This window comes from Pan paniscus, chromosome 5 (assembly GCF_029289425.2).
Source record: "Pan paniscus chromosome 5, NHGRI_mPanPan1-v2.0_pri, whole genome shotgun sequence".
In the NCBI taxonomy this organism is placed as follows: domain Eukaryota; kingdom Metazoa; phylum Chordata; class Mammalia; order Primates; family Hominidae; genus Pan; species Pan paniscus.
In genome coordinates this window covers 98,040,444-98,055,371 of record NC_073254.2, presented here as the reverse complement: position 1 = coordinate 98,055,371, position 14,928 = coordinate 98,040,444, and positions in this window count along the sequence as shown.

Here is a 14,928-nt window from a genome sequence, read left to right as displayed (position 1 = left end):
AATCTCTTGACCTCGTGATCCACCACCCTCAGCCTCCCAAAGTGCTGGGATTACAGGAGTGAGCCACCACACCCAGCTGGGATATGCCATTTTTAAGATTATCTCCAGCTGCTTCATGTGGGCATTTTGAATAGGAATTGGTGGGGTGGGGGTGGGGAGACTCACTTTTTGCTTCCAGCATTCTTTTGGTACCCTCTAACAGTTTTTTTTTCTACTGATGACATACTACAAGGACTAAAATAATGTGGATGTGCACTATAATCCCAACAGTTAATGTCTGTTACAGGATTTTCTTTTTCCTGTATCATGAAAGAGTAATCATTTTCTTGAGCCATTTAGACTAAGCCATGAATTAAACATGGGAGTGAACAGTTAACTATATTTTTTTGCATATTTCAATGTGTTCAGTTGTACAAATAAGTGTCATTCTACAAAAGGTTTTATATATTTAAATGATGAGTTAGTAGAACAATTGGGAGACACAGGACTTCATTCCAAGAAAAATACTTCTGAAAGGTAATAGAAAAATACACTAGTAAATCTGTGATGTGTATTTTAAAAGTCATTAAAAAGAATCCAGAAACAAACCCAAATATATACAATCAACTAATTTTTGACAAGCATACCAAGAAGACACAATGAGGAAAGAATAGTTTCTTCAATAGATGGTGTTAAGAAAGCTAGATATCCACATGCAAACAAACAAATAAATACGCTTACTTTACGCCACACACAAATTCAACTCAAAATGGATTAAAAACCTAAATATAAAACCTAATACCACAAAACTCCAGGAAGAAAATACGGGAAAAGCTCCTGGAAATTGTACTTAGGAATTAGTTTTTGAATGTCACAACTAAATCTTGGCAACAAAAGCAAAATAAACAATTGAGACTACATCAAACTAAGGAGCTTCTGCACGGCAATGAAAACAGTTAACAAAATTAAAAAGCAGCCTATGGATTGGAAGAAAATATTTGTGAGCTATATATCTGATAAGGGGTTAATATCCAAAATATATAAAAACCTCATACAGCTTAATAGCAATGAATAATAATTAATAATAACAATAACCTGATTAAAAAATGGGCAAATGACATGAGTAGACATTTCATAAAGAAGGCATAAAAATGGCCAATAGATATATGAAAATGCGCTAATCACTAATCATCAGAAAAATTCACATCAAAATCTCAATAAATTATCATCTCACACCTGTTAGAATGGCTACCATCAAAAAGACAAGACACAATACGTGTTGCTGAAAGTGTGGCGAAAAAAGAACCGTTTCACAATGTTTCAATGGTCTTTACATTTTGTTTTGTTTTGTTTTTGCAGTGCCTGGTACCAGTTTTTCCTTTCCATATTTAGTGCTTCCTTCAGGAGCTCTTCTAAGGCAGGCTTGGTGTTACCAAATCCCTCAGCATTTGCTTGTCTGTAAAGGATCATATTTTTCCTTCAATTATGAAGCTTAGTTTGGCTGGATATGAAATTCTGGGTTGAAAATTCTTTTCTTTAAGAATGTTGAATATTCATCCCTACTCTCTTCTGGTTTGTAGAGTTTCCACCGAGAGATCTGCTGTTAGTCTGATGGACTTCCCTTTGTGGGTAACCCCACCTTTCTCTCTGGCTGCCCTTAGCATTTTTTTCCTTCATTTTAACCTTGGTGAATCTGATGATTATGTGTGTCTTAGGGTTGCTCTTCTCGAGGAGTACCCTTATGGTGCTCTCTGTATTTCCTGAATTTAAATGTTGGTCTGTCTTGCTAGTTTGGGGAAGTTCTCCTGCATAATATCCTGAAGTGTGTTTTCCAACTTCGTTCCATTCTCCCTGTGACTTTCAGGTACACCAATCAAATGTAGGTTTGGTCTTTTCACATAGTTTGATATTTCTTGGAGGCTTTGTTTGTTCCTTTTCATTCTTTTTTCTCTAATCTTGTCTTCACGCTTTATTTCATTAAGTTGATCTTCAATTTCTGATATCCTTTCTTCCACTTCATGAGTTTGGCTATTGATACTTGTGTATGCTTCACGAAGTTCTTGTGCTGCATATTTCAGCTCCATTGGGTCATTTATGTTCTTCTCTAAAATGGTTATTCTAGTTAGCAATTCCTCTAACCTTTTTTCAAGGTTCTTAGCTTCCTTGCATTGGGTCTAGTTAGCAATTCCTGTAACCTTTTTTCAAAGTTCTTAGCTTCCTTGAATTGAGTTAGAACGTGCTCCTTTAGCTCAGAGAAGTTTATTATTACCCACTTTCTAAGCCTACTTCTGTCAATCCATCAAACTCATTCTCTGTCTAGTTTTGTTCCCTTGCTGGTGAGGAGTTGTGATCCTTGAGAGGAGAAAAGGCATTCTGTTTTTTGGAATTTTCAGCATTTTTGCACTGGTTTTTCTTCATCTTCATGGATTTATCTACCTTTGGTCTTTGATGTTGGTGACCTTCGGATGGGGTTTCTCTGTGGATGTCCTTTTTGTTGATGTTGATGCTATTGCTTTTGGTTTTTTAGTTTTCCTTCTAACAGTCAGGCCCCTCTTCTTCAGGTCTGCTGGAGTTTGCTGGGGGCCCACTCCAGACCCTTTTTGCCTTGGTATTACCAGCAGAGGCTGCAGAACAACAAAGATTACTGCCTGCTCCTTCCTTTGGAAACTTTGTCCTAGAGGGGCACCTGCCAGATGCCATCTGGAGCTCTCCTGTATGAGGTGTCTGTTGACCCCTGCTGGGAGGTGTCTCCCAGTCAGGAGGTATGGGGGTCAGGGACCCACTTGAGGAGGCAGTCTGTCCTTTAGCAGAGCTCAAGTGCTGTGCTGGGAGATCTGCTGCTCTCCTCAGAGCTGGCAGGCAGAAACGTTTTAAGTCTACTGAAGTTGCACCCACAGCTGCCCCTTCACCCAGGTGCTCTGTCCCAGGGAGATGGCAGTTTTATCTATAAGCCCCTGACTGGGGCTGCTGCCTTTCTTTCAAAGATGCCCTGCCCAGAGAGGAGGAATCTAGAGAGGCAGTCTGGCTACAGTGGCTTTGTGGTGCTGCAGTGAGCTCTACCCAGTCTGAACTTCCTGGCAGCTTTGTTTACACTGTGAGGGGAAAAATGCCTACTCAAGTCTCAGTAATGGCGGACATCTCTCCCCTCACCAAGCTCAAGCATCCCAGATCAACTTCAGACTGCTGTGCTGGCAGCGAGAATTTCAAGCCAGTGGATCTTAGCTTGTTGGGCTCCATGGGGGTGGGATCCACTGAGCAAGACCACTTGGCTCCCTGGCTTTAGCCCCCTTTCCAGGGGAGTGAACAGTTCTATCTTGCTAGTGTTCCAGGTGCCACTGGGGTTTGAAAAAAAACTCCTGCAGCTACCTCGGTGTCTGCCCAAATGGCTGCCCAGTTTTGTGCTTGAAACCCAGGGCCCTTGTGGTGTAGGCACCCGAGGGAATCTCCTGGTCTGTGGGTTGCAAAGGCCATGGGACAAGTATAGTATCTGGGCTAGATGGCACCGTCCCTCATGGCATGGTCCCTCATGGCTTCCCTTGGCTAGGGAAGGGAGTTCCCTGACCCCTTGTGCTTCTCAGGTGAGGTGAAGCCCCACCCTACTTCTGCTTGCCCTCTGTGGGCTGCACCCACTGTCTAACCAGTCCCAGTGAGATGAACCAGGTACCTCAGTTGGAAATGAAGAAGTCACCCGCCTTCTGCATTGGTCTTGCTGGGAGCTGCAGATAGGAGCTGTTCCTATTCGGCTGTCTTGCCCAGGAAAACCCATGTCAATTTTTAAAGAAAGAATAAATTCTATAGGTTTTACTGTCCTGCTGTCTCCATGTGTAAATTACTCCCACCCACAACCCCAACCCTATACACATAGTACTAATAGTACTAATTTCACTATTACCTGAGCTTCCCTTTTCCACTAAGTTTTCATTCCTTGAGAAATGAAAGATGATCAAAGTCACTGAGAAACTGGCAAAATGCCACTTATAGCAGCATATGTTTGGCAGCAGGACTTAGTCCTCCTATTAGAAAGGAAATTCTTGGTAAATGCAAGTATATATAAAAAAGGATCCATCTTCTGATGTATTCTTTTGCAGGGAAATGGATTTTACTCCCTTTGAACAGGCTCTACATGAATACTCTTTGAAGGAAAAATCATATTGCTTTTAATAAAAGTCCTTTCTTTTCCATATCGTGCATCTGTTTCCTTTTCCATACCTTGGTGGATCTCAGTTTATTAAAAGTATTCTATCAACAAAATAGGAGGGAATTATTATCCCATGCTAGTATCTTTCTTTTGTTTTAACTTGATTCCACACTTCAACTTTAGTTTACTTCAATTCATAGTAATAAAATAAACAGACCTTTCTACATTCTGAAGAAGAGCATTCTAGTTAAGTTCTTTAGAAGGTGAATTGAATTGTAAGTATAATATATTTGTAATGCAAACAGTATTTTATATGTAACAAGGCAATTTATATGTATCTATCTAAGTAGACATGTGTGATAGTAATTATAAATGAACTATTAATAATTGTCTAGTAAAATAAGTAGTTCCATAATAAAATATAAACATTAGCATAATAATAGAATAATGTACTAACATGTTTTGGACTGACATGTAAACCAACTACAATTTGTTGTGCTTTACCTGCACTGTCTCATTTAAACTTCATAATAATTCAATTAGTGAATACTCTTACTGTCTTAGTATGAGAAGTGAGGGAACTAAGGCACAGTGAGACTATTTTTAATAGGAATTAATGAGTACTTACTTTTTTGTTGAATGAATTAGCTATTTACCAACCAAATATTTACCTTAAATATATATTTAATGTACAACATAAATACATAATAAATATAAAATAGGATATAAGCATATATTAATATATTAAATATAAATTATAAATATACCTAATATATTAAAATATAAATATATAGTTACATATAAATATATACATGCACAATTGATAATATATAATAAAATATGCACATACAAACACATACACCAAAAGAAAGACAAAGAGAAATAACTTTCGCTCCCATGTGTCTTTTTGCATTTCTGCACATCTTGTGAGTGAGACCCTGTTTGTCCTCTTTTATTTTGAACTATTTTCATTTCAAGGATGTCTGTATGGTAAATAGCCTTGGAAGACAGAAATGGTGTTTTTGTCCAGAACCAAGAGAGGCTTGCTTGTAGCCTTGGGAGATAGAGACAGTGCTACCCTCCACAGCAAAATGTTGGCATGCTAGCCATTCATCAGAAAAGATTCAGGTTCCCTAAGCTCAGGGTTCCTCTCCTGTAAAGCAGTCCGTTGTATGTGCCAGTGGTATCTTATCCTCTTCATATCTCTGTGGAAATTAGGATTGAGGAAGAAGAATGATAAATGCTGATAATGTGGCTACTGTTAATGTCTAATAAGCTTCTTTGCTCCTGACCCAAGCATCTTGTATTTTCTGCAGGCATTTATGAAACTGTGACAGGCTGGCTTGTTAGCTTACAAAGAAGATATAAATCTCAGAGCCTTCATAGACTCTTTTTCTGCATTCTGATAAAAAAAATTCTGTCTCTTTTCTGATCTTTCTCAATGTTTAAGAAGTAACAAAATGTACTTACTGACATACTTATCCTTTTTTTTTTAATTCCTGTCAAATAGTGGTATGGGAAAATGGTGGAGGGGCAAAACAAAGAGATCAAGAAAAGAAAATGTGGTCAAACTGCCACACAAGCATAAACCTTGTGTGACTGTGTATTTGCTGTCTTACTCTGTATCACATGCTTTTTGAACATTTGGGGTTAACTAACCTACTAATGAGACCTATCTTCCTCTGAAGAGTCAATCTATCCCACATTCTTTCTGTGCTGGGGGATGAATATTTCTCCCATAAAACATAAGTTAACAGCATAAATATAATTTGGTGATAGAAAAATAATTCTTTATAAGAGCTATTGTATTGAAAGGTAGTAGTTCATCTGAAACCAGGGAATAAATGTTGACTCCCTTTTAGTGAAAAGTGAAATAGTTATTTATCTTAAACTTTTCTTAGCATAATTCTAGTTATGTTAGAAAATGATGCTACTAACAGCCAGCACACTTTTTAGGTTTATAGCTATAAGAACAAATGTATTATATCATCATGTAAACATTATTTTACTGGTCAAGCATGGTGGCTCACACCTGTAATCCCAGCACTTTGGGAGGCCGATGTGGGCCAATCGCTTGAACCCAGGAATTTGAGACCAGCCTGAGCAGTACAGCAAGACTCCATCTCTTTCTCTCTCTCTTTCTCTCTTCAGTAAAAAGAAAAAAAAGTATTATTTTGCTAGCAGCAAATTATCACTATGATTTTTAAGGGTAATACTAATATTTAAAGTTAATGCTTAATATACATCGATATATTTAGCTTTAGGAAATAAATATTTAGGGAAATTCCTTAGTAACTCTCATTTTTAAAAATTTATACCCAAGACAACTAGTTCATTTTGGGTTTGCTTGTATGAGTTGATATATAATGTTTTATTATTTATTTATTTTCTTTTTAAGACAAGGTCTCGCTGTGCCACCCAGTCTGGAGGGCAGTGGCACAATCATGGCTCACTGCAGCCTCAAACTCCTGCACTCAAGTGATTCAACCTACCCAGTAGCTGGGACCACAGGCATGCACCAAAATGTGAAGCTAAATTTTTCATTTTTTCATAGAAACAGGGTCTCCCTATGTTGCCCAGGCTGGCTTTGAACTCCTGGGCTCAAGCAATCCTCCCACATCAGCCTTCCAAATGGTTGGAATTACAGGCATGATCCACTGTACCCAGCTTGATTTAACTGTTTTAAGGCCAAAGCTCAAGTTTCCCGTATTCTTTACACACTTAGATTATTCTCTGATTTGTGAAATAGTCTCTCCCTTCTCTAGCTCCTTGAGTCAGATGTATCTCTTCTATGTTAGGTAGGGTAATGCTTGCTGTTTTAACAAACCAGCTCCCAAATAAGCTAGGGCAGTCAAGTTCTTGTCCATGATTATACAAGCTATGGGCACATAAAAACTGAAACTCAGTACCCTAAGACAATGAATGTTTATTTTTTCATTGATGTATACTCCTATGCAGATGCTCTTGGCTGTTGAAGTATAGGATTCTACTTCATAGTCATTTAGGGAACCAGGATGATGAGGGTTGTGCCATTGCCAACACATATCTTTCTGGGTGATTATTCAGCTGGTGGAGAGAGACAGCAAGTTGCCCTGGGTGGAGAGTCAGTGGGTAAAGAGAGAAAAAAAATATAAAAGTATTCCCACTTCAAGCCACCTTGGAAGAAAAGTGACCCACATAAATTTGTCGCATGTTTTACAGATACGAATTAGTCATGAGACCCCACTGAGATGCAAGAATGATGGCAAGTGTAGTCCATTACTGGGCAGTCACTTCTTAAAAATAAATTCCCAACTACTGAAGGAGGTCATACATTTTTGGTGGGCAGCTAATTTTCCCCACCTCATTCTGCACTCTTAGCAATTATTCTCCAAGTCCATTTAAAGGCCTATCTGTATTAATAATGCATTCATTTTATTGTTACTAAATATTATAAATGAGCCTGAAAAACATTCTGTAGCCACATGGAAACACTGATTCATTCTGCTATAAGTACTGTAGAGTTACACGAACTTACACTAGATAAGATCAGTGTAGTCACTAGGGAGCCATCTGCACAAGATATTATAATATATAATACTACTTTTATGTAACCCTACCTGTTGTAAGTATGATGTGAGGCCTATAAAGTAAATATGTGTCACCAAACTTGTTTACATAATGTACCCTTCTCTAAAAAATAACAATGCTAAAAAATATCCTTTCTAATTAGCAGCTTTTTCTCAGAACAATAAGATAATGTACACATTCAGGGAACCAAAAGAAAATGAATTGAGTATATATGGAGAAGAAAAACATAATTTAGTCCCCAAAAGATGCAGTTATTAATGCCAACATAGGTCCATTACATTTTACACACGGATAAGCCAAAAGTTATGGCAGTCAAGTTCTTACCCATGATTATGCAGGCTATGGACAAATAAAAACTAAAACTCAGATCTTGCAGTCTTGTGCTGTTTCTTAATCAAGTTGTGATACACTTTAGATATTTGTCTTCTCCAAATCTCATGTTGAAATTTTATTCGCAATGTTGGAGATGGGGCCTAGTGGGAAGTGGATCCTTCATGAATAGCTTGCTCCCTTCCTTGAGGTAATGAGTAAGTTCTCACTATATGAGTTTACAGGAGGGCTGGTTGTTTAAAAGAGCATAACACCCATCCTTTCTTGCTCACTGCTTCACCATGTGACACACCTGCTCCCCCTTTCCCTTCTGCTGTGACTTATAGCTTCCTGAGGCCCTTACCAGAAGCAGATGCTGGTGCCATGCTTCTTGTACACCCTGCAGAACCATGAGCCAAATAATCCTCTTGTCTTTATAAGTTACTCAGCCTCAGATATTTCTTTATGGTTATGCAAGCAGACTAACACAAGCTGACATTCTAGCAAGATGAAGGATGACTGGAACTGTGGTGGTGGAATACCATGGGTTTACTCTGTGGCTTCTTCTGAGTCTGTATTTTAGGCTATGATGAATTAGAGTACCATTGGCTGTAGGGACTAATAGTAGTAGTAATTTTTTTGAAAGTAATTTTGTTCACCTATCTTCTTGTTATTTAATAAAACCTATCAAAAACATGAGGAGTGTCAAATGCACAAGAGAATTGAAAAAAAGATTTCAGGTAGCCATTGCCATATGTAATCTAGCACAATAGTAGTGGTTTCTGTCATTTGAAGTCAGCTACCAGAAGGTGCTTTATATAATGTTATCCCACTGGATCTTCAAATAATCCTTTGCAGCACTTATTATCAGCACGTATTTACCAATTTTACAGTGGAGAAAATAAGTAACTGAGTAAATAAGAGACAGAGTTGGTATTAATGTTGAAGAATATCTTATCCAAGGCCATTCCCTTTCTCCATGTTTGTACTTTATTTTAATGTGTTTCAGAACAGAACATATGGTTAATCTAGTATATGATATTATTAGAGAGTGTATTAGGATTCTCCAGAGAGAGTCAATAGGAGATAGACAGAAAGATAGATAGATAGATAGATGGGTAGATAGATGGACAGATAGACAGATAGGTGACAGGAAATTTATCAGGGTGATTGGCTCACGTCATTATGGAGACTGAGAAATCTTGAGACGGCCATCTGCAAGCTGAAGGCCCTGGGATGCTGGTAGCATGGCTCAGTCCAAGCTCAGTCCAAGCTCCCAGGTCTAAGAACCAGAGAAGTGAATGATGTAAATCTCAGTCTGAGACCAAAGGCCTGAGAACTCAGGAGGCTGCTGCTTTAAGTCCTGGAGTCCAGAGGCCATGAAACTGGAGTTTTCATCCAAGAACAGGAGAGGAAGAATGTTACACAGTTGCAGCTGGATGGACACATTAGCCTTTTCCTGTTTTTGTTTTCTCTGAACTCCCAGAAGATTGGATGGTGCCCACCCATTGCATTTGTAAGCTAGTACAATAGTAACAATTTCTGTCATTTGAAGTCAGATACCAGAAAGTGCTTTATATAATGTGATCCCACTGGATCTTCAAATAATCCTTTACAGTACATATTATGAGCACATATTACCAGTTCTACAGCTGAGAAGATAAGTGACTAAATAAAGAAGTAAGAAGTAAGAGTAAGAAGCCACACTGAGGACAAATCTTCCTCACCTAGTCCTCTTAGACTCACATGCTAATCTTTGGAAACAACCTTAAAGACACACCCAAAAACAATACTTTCCCAAGCTTCTAGGTGTTCCTTAATTCTGTCAAGTTGACACCTAAAAGAAACCATCACAGTAAGCATTCTTAGGCACATTGTAACAATGACTGCTTGCTGCATATACAATTAAATTTTTGGTGCTGAGGCTTGAACTGACCATAAAAATGACTGAAACACTTAAGGAGATGTGTCTTAGAAGGTGCCTTATTATTGCTCATATATGGTAATTCAGATTCAAGGTTATTCAAGGAAATTCAATTTTTAGGATAAACCAGTTTGAGAAGATAGAAATGAGGTTCAATAAATATGCTCATTATAGGTAAGTGAGGTTTCCTGTAAACACAGCAAAATTTCAAAAAATAATTTTAGAAAAGAATTTAGAGCAATGTATACAAGAAAATGACATAAGACACAATTCAATTTTTGAAAACTAAGATATGTCACCTTACTCTTGAGAATAACTCCAACTGGCCACACTTATACTTCCCATTTGTGCTAGCTATTGAACTTATAAACATGTGTCTAATGTCTGCTTGCCCAGATATGCTGTAAACTGCATGAGATGGGGCTCAAGTCAGTGTCATTCACCATCACTTCTGCCTCCTGCAGTTTCTTCTTCATAATGTTAGCTCTTAAAAATACTGATTAAATTAATTGATGGACAAGGTACTAGAGTTCATTAAAATTTCAAATAAATTAATGTACACTAATAGTAAGATGCAAAAACACCCACAAAAACGTTAATTCTTCCTACTAGCCCTCCACCACCCAGGTTCATTCTCCAGAGGAAGTAATTGTTCATTATTTCCTACAAGTTTTCTGAACATTAATGCTTCTTTAAGCATGTCTCCACTTTTTCTTACATTCATTTCTCACATAAAAATATGTACTTGAAATGTAAATATGTTTATTTATATAGCATCAAATCAGTTTAATAATCCAGACAAAATATTAATTGAATTGGTTGAATTATCCCAGTCCCTAATAGGTAATATTCTACATATTCCTAAAAACAAATTCCTTACATTGACGCATTTACTTGTGATTTCTTTCTTACAAATGTAGTAAGCTGAATGTAGACCATAACAATTGCATTTCAACACTAGTTGAATTTTCAGGTAGTTTGAAATCAGAAAAAAAATAACATGGACTTAAGATTTCACTTACAACATAGGTTTTTTTTTGTTTTTTTATTGTAGTTCTTTGACCGTTTTGACAATGACTGAAAAATTCATTGTATCTGATCATGTGCTCATCTACTTACTGGGTTCATTTGACTAGCAAGCAACCCGGGAGATGTGAAATGTAGGCAAAATAGTCACAGGGGTGCCTCTCTGACATCCATAGACCCAGACCTTGGCACCCTTTCTGCTTACTAATTCTCAGTCATTGGTAGTAGGCTATTTAAATTTTATTGTGTACAAGAATACTTTCATGAATTTTGATTTAAAATAATAGGATAGTCAGTTGTGACCTAGAAAGTTTTTTTCTGTATTTGTATACTGTGGTGTGGAATTATTTCAGCAGAAATTGAGCTATATAGTATACATATTATTGAATAATATGTAAAAATATATGTAAATGAAAGCTATATTTTTAACATGAAAATATATTTGCAACCATAGCAGAATTTATCATGTAGTTTAGCATAGGGTATTTCACGATCTATTGTATTTATATAAATAACATAGTACTCTGTGCAAACCCAGACTTAAGTCATGCTATTCATTCTTTATGTAACTCTTTTTAAGATTTCCTTTGGTATATGTGGAATCATGAAGGGCTGCTTCTGTTCTAATTCAAAATTTAAATTTTTATCAAGTATATATGTCTGAAATTATAATTATGAAATTCATCTAAACCTATTTGGATGGTTTAATTTCTATCTCTCTTCTGTTGCTTTTGGCTATCTCGTATCCTTTTACCAACTAGCCATGGTTTTCAAACTATGCCGCCCAAACCAGCAGCATAAAATCACCTGAGAGTTTCTTGAAGTTTAGAATTTCTGGTCTCACATCTCACTTACTGAATTAATATGCATTTGTTAAAAATGCATTTTTATATGCATATAAATGCATATAAAAATGCATTTTGAGAGGAACAGCTCCAGTCTACAGCTCCCAGCATGAGCGATGCAGAAGACGGGTGATTTCTGCATTTCCAACTGAGGTACCGGGTTCATCTCACTGGGGAGTGTCGGAAAGTGGGTGCAGGACAGGGGGCGCAGTGCAACCAGCATGCACCAAAGCAGGGTGAGGCATCGCCTCACCCGGGAAGCGCAAGGGGTCAGGGAATTCCCTTTCCTAGTGAAAGAAAGGGGTAACAGACGGCAACTGGAAAATCAGGTCACTCCCACCCTAATACTGCGCTTTTCCAATGGTCTTAGCAAACGGCACACCAGGAGATTATATCCCGCGCATGGCTCGGAGGGTCCTACACCCAGGGAGCATCACTCATTGCTAGCACAGAAGTCTGAGATCAAACCGCAAGGTGGCAGCAAGGCTGGGGGTGGGGCACCCGCCATTGGTGAGGCTTGAGTAGGTAAATAAAGTGGCCGGGAAGCTCAAACTGGGTGGAGCCCACCGCAGCTCAAAGAGGCCTGTCTGCCTCTGTAGACTCCACCTCTAGGGGCAGGGCATAGCCAAACAAAAGGCAGCAGAATCCTCTGCAGACTTAAATGTCCCTGTCTGACAGCTTTGAAGAGAGTAGTGGTTCTCCCAGCACACAGCTGGAGATCTGACAAAGGACAGACTGCCTCCTCAAGTGGGTCCCTGAACCCCAAGTAGCCTAACTGGGAGGCACCCCCCAGTAGGGGCAGACTAACACCTCACACGGCTGGGTACTCCTCTGAGACAAGACTTCCAGAGAAATAATCAGGCAGCAACATTTGCTGTTCACCAATATCTGCTGTTCTGCAGCCTCCACTGCTGATACCCAGGCAAAGGCAAACAGGGTCTGGAGTGGACCTCCAGCAAACTCCAACAGACCTGTAGCTGAGGGTCCTGACTGTTAGAAGGAAAACTAACAAACAGAAAGGACATCCACACCAAAACCCCATCTGTACGTCACCATCATCAAAGACCAAAAGTAGATAAAACCACAAAGATGGGGAAAAAACAGAGCAGAAAAACTGGAAACTCTAAAAATCAGAGCACCTCTCCTCCTCCAGAGGAACGCAGCTCCTCACCAGCAATGGAACAAAGCTGGATGGAGAATGACTTTGACGAGTTGAGAGAAGAAGGCTTCAGATGATCAAACTACTCTGAGCTAAAGGAGGAAGTTTGAACCCATGGCAAAGAAGTTAAAAACCTTTAAAAAAAATTAGATGAATGGCTAACTAGAATAACCGATGCAGAGAAGTCCTTAAAGGACCTGATGGAGCAGAAAACCACAGCACGAGAACTACGTGACGAATGCACAAGCCTCAGTAGCCGATTCGATCAACTGGAAGAAAGGGTATCAGGGATGGAAGATCAAATGAATGAAATGAAGCGAGAAGAGAAGTTTAGAGAAAAAAGAATAAAAAGAAACGAACAAAGCCTCCAAGAAATATGGGACTATGTGAAAAGACAAAATCTACGTCTGATTGGTGTACCTGAAAGTGACGGGGAGAATGGAACCAAGTTGGAAAACACTCTTCAGGATATTATCCAGGAGAACTTCCCCAACCTGGCAAGGCAGGGCAACATTCAAATTCAGGAAATACAGAGAGTGCCACAAAGATACTCCTTGAGAAGAGCAACTCCAAGAGACATAATTGTCAGATTCACCAAAGTTGAAATGAAGGCAAAAATGTTAAGGGCAGCCAGAGAGAAAGGTCGGGTTACCCATGAAGGGAAGCCCATCAGAATAACAGCTCATCTCTCGGCAGAAACTCTACAAGCCAGAAGAGAGTGGGGGCCAATATTCAACATTCTTAAAGAAAAGAATTTTCAACCCAGAATTTCATATCCAGCCAAACTAAGCTTCATAAGTGAAGGAGAAATAAAATCCTTTACAGACAAGCAAATGCTGAGAGATTCTGTCACCACCAGGCCTGCCCTAAAAGAGCTCCTGAAGGAAGCACTAAACATGGAAAGGAAAAACCAGTACCAGACACTGAAAAAACATGCCAAATTGTAAAGACCGTCAAGGCTAGGAAGAAACTGCATCAACTAACAAGCAAAATAACCAGCTAACATCATAATGGCAGGATCAAATTCACACATAACAATATTAACCTTAAATGTAAATGGGCTAAATGCTCCAATTAAAAGACACAGGCTGGCAAATTGGATAAAGAGTCAAGACCAATCAGTGTGCTGTACTCAGGAAACCCATCTCAAGTGCAGAGACACACATAGGCTCAAAACAAAGGGATGGAGGAAGATCTACCAAGCAAATGGAAAACAAAAAAAGGCAGGGGTTGCAACCCTAGTCTCTGATAAAACAGACTTTAAACCAACAAAGGTGAAAAGAGACAAAGAAGGCCATTACATAAGGGTAAAGGGAACAATTCAACAAGAAGAGCTAACTATCCTAAATATATATGCACCCAATATGGGAGCACCCAGATTCAGAAAGCAAGTCCTTAGAGACCTACAAAGAGACTTAGACTCCCACACATTAATAATGGGAGACTTTAACAACCCACTGTCAACATTAGACAGATCAACGAGACAGAAAGTTAACAAGGATATCCAGGAATTGAACTCAGCTCTGCACCAAGCAGACCTAATAGACATCTACAGAACTCTCCACCCCAAATCAACAGAATATACATTCTTTTCAGCACCACACCACACCTGTTCCAAAATTGACCACATAGCTGGAAGTAAAGCACTCCTCAGCAAATGGAACAGAACAGAAATTATAACAAACTGTCTCTCAGACCACAGTGCAATCAAACTAGAACTCAGGATTAAGAAACTCACTCAAAACTGCTCAACTATGTGGAAACTGAACAACCTGCTCCTGAATGACTACTTTGTACATAATGAAATGAAGGCAGAAATAAAGATGTTCTTTGAAACCAATGAGAACACAGACACAACACACCAGAATCTCTGGAACACATTTAAAGCAGTGTGTAGAGGGAAATTTATAGCACTAAATGCCCACAAGAGAAAGCAGGAAAGATCTAAAATTGACACCCTAACATCACAATTAAAAGA